The sequence below is a fragment of the Cetorhinus maximus genome, chromosome 10, assembly GCF_964194155.1.
Source record: "Cetorhinus maximus chromosome 10, sCetMax3.hap1.1, whole genome shotgun sequence".
NCBI classification, from domain to species: domain Eukaryota; kingdom Metazoa; phylum Chordata; class Chondrichthyes; order Lamniformes; family Cetorhinidae; genus Cetorhinus; species Cetorhinus maximus.
In genome coordinates this window covers 103,781,327-103,784,146 of record NC_135888.1, presented here as the reverse complement: position 1 = coordinate 103,784,146, position 2,820 = coordinate 103,781,327, and the positions used below count along the sequence as shown (strand labels likewise).

The following is a 2,820-nucleotide window of genomic DNA, read 5'->3' as shown; positions in this document are numbered from 1 at the left end:
TGTTAAGGATTTTTTTTCCTCTATTTTTAATGTTTTTAAAAGTGTAAGCGATCTCCCTGAGGCAGCACTTAGCCTCAGGGAGATGTGCGCTCTTGCGCGCATATGCGGGAAAGAGTGCACTATCGCTTTTGGGGAATCCCTCCCCCCCATCGCTTTTGGGGAATCCCTCCCTCCGCCCCCCCCGCCTGCACAGGAAGCTCATAGCGCTTCCCGCCGGACGTCACGCTGGCCAGGCCTTAAGTGGCCCGCCCACGTAAAATGGCGGTGGGGCCCACTTCTCTAGCAAGGATCGGCTCGCCGCCTGCTGGAGATTGGGTCGGGCCCGCCCGCCCAACAGGCAGAAAATTCTGCCCTATGTTTGTTGTGCAGAACCTTGGTCAGACACAGCTGGAGTGCTGCTTTCAGTTTTGGGCACTGCACCTCAGGGAAGATATTTTGGCCTCGACATTATACAGGTTAGCTAATAATACACCGGAGGGTAAAGGGCATTGTGTGGACAGGTTCCTTAAGCCTGGCTTGTATTTAGAATGTTGATGGGTAATCTACTTGAAGTGTTTAAAATGATAAAAGGATTTGATGGAGTAGATATGGAAATGCAATTTCCTCTAGATGGGAAATCCAGAGAAAGGAAGCAGAGGGCAGAATTTTATGTCCCGTGGGCAGGCGCATGTCTGACCTGATCGGGCGTAAAATTGCGCCCAATATTTCAGTCGCCGGGCGCGTGAGGGTCAGCAGTGCACCCACTGACAATTAAGAGGCCCATTAAGGCCATTAACTTATTAATGAAGAGAGATTTTTTACTGCCCGTCCAACATTATAGCTGGCGGGCAGGCCAATCGGCCAAGCGGCCTTTGCATTTTTGAAGAAACCTCATCCACGGGCGGGATGAGGTTTCCAACATTAAATGAAAAAAATGTTTTGACGTAATTTTTATTATATGAATGTTCATGTGAGTGAGTCACAAGCGGGGACATTTCTTTCAGAATTCCCAAATCTTTATTTTGATTTTAAAATTCTGCTGCTCCCTGATGCAGCCCTCTGCCTTCAGGGAGCTTTCACTGCACACTCCCCGGCGCCTGTGCAGGCTTCAGAGCTCGCCCTCCTCCCACCGCCACCCCAGCAGCGCTAAGTCTTTCAGTGCGTGTTTCACACTGGCTGGCCGTTAATTGGCCAGCCATTGTGAAATCGTATTCGGGGGCCGATTGCGGGCGGCAGGCCATTTCCCGGCCGCTCCCGGATCCGCCCACGTGCCCACCCGACCACCCGAAAATCCTGCTCATAATCCTAAAATTAGAGCTAAGCCTTTCATAGGTGAAAAGAGGAAGGGCGGAATTTTCCATCCCCATTGATGTCGGGCATCATGGCGGGTATGAGCGGACAATATGGCAGGGAGGCCAAACATTGGTATCACGATATCGCCAGTGGACATCGCGAACATCATTTTAATACATCTGCATGTCATTATAAGCTCTGCTCGCCGAAATCATCCCCCCAACGCTGGATCACAATCACGACAATGTGTTTTACAACTGTACATAAGCGATGTGCACTTCACTCAGGATTTTGAGGTTTGTTTGCCTACCTTTTTTCGGGCAGCACTCGTGGTCATTAGCGCCAGACTTCGCAGGCAGCACCACATCACTTTTAGGAGGACACACAGGCAGGTGTCTACCAACCAGATCAGTTGCAAGGCGGGGTGGTGGGGGGGTGGGGGGTGGGGGGTGGCTTTTCAATGGCTGCAGGGCTAAGGCTTGCTTGGGGAAGGGGGAGATGTGGCCTCAGGCACGGGAAGGGCCTACAGGGTGAGGTCTGTACTGGGGAAGGTTGTATATGTGCGGGAGCACATGTTGATCTGTGCAAAAGGCCTCAAGATGGTGAGGGCTGAGGAGGAAGTCTCCAGAGAAGGAGAGGCCAGATGGGCGTGTGAGGGTATGTGTGTGAGACTGGGTGGTGATGTCCCTTGAGCTGGCAGTGAGTAAGATGCCAGTGAATGTGTGATGGGCTTGCGAGTGTGTGAGTTTAGAGCGATGAAATAGTAGCCTTACCCTGGCAGCACCGATGAGATCATTCATCCATATTCTGCACTAGATGGCCAACCTCTTCAGTGCAGCATTGGCACTGATCACCACTGCCACCGCCTCACAAGCCAGAGCATTTTTTTTATTTGTTCGTGGGAAGTGGGTGTCACTGGCTTGGCCAACATTTATTGCCCAACCCTAATTGCCCTTGCTCAAAGGATATTTAAGAGCCAACCACATTGCTGTAATCTGGAGTCACATGTAGGCCCATGTAAGGGCAGCAGATTTCCTTCTCTAAAGAACATTAGTAAACCAGATGGGTTTCATGATAATTGACAATGGTTTCATTGTCATCATTAGATTTTTATTCCAGGTTTTTTTTTTTCACTCAGACTGTGTTCTCTCCCTCCAGCTCTCTACAAGAGAAAGAAGGAACACTCATCAATGACAGCCAGCAGCTGCTAAAAGCAACACTGAATGTCTGCATCCTGCTCAGAAGAGAACACTATAAATCCTCCTCGTGGTTTGTGAGACCAAACACTCTAGAAACACATTTCTCAAGAAAAAAACTATAGAAATGACCCCTAAGAGTATATTGAATTAAAATTCCACCATCTGCCAGAGCATTACCCTGGGTCTCTGGATTACCAGCCCAGTGACAATATCACTATGCCACCACCTCCCCAGTGGTGAGCATGATGGGCCTCCTGTGGCAGAGCAAGGGTGGAGGACATCGTGATGGGCCTCCAAGTGTCCAGAAGGCATCCAAGGGATGCGTCACTGAATCAGAGGCTGCACTCTT

The 2,820-nt window shown here is 50.1% G+C and overlaps 1 non-coding gene across 1 annotated transcript; it reads right to left on the bottom strand.

The window, feature by feature from the left end:
* Positions 1–2,403: 2,403 nt before the first annotated feature.
* Positions 2,404–2,618, bottom strand: LOC144686157 (small nucleolar RNA U3). The gene has a single exon (XR_013577857.1). It is a non-coding gene; the product is annotated as a small nucleolar RNA U3 (small nucleolar RNA).
* Between the last annotated feature and the right edge of the window lie 202 nt (positions 2,619–2,820).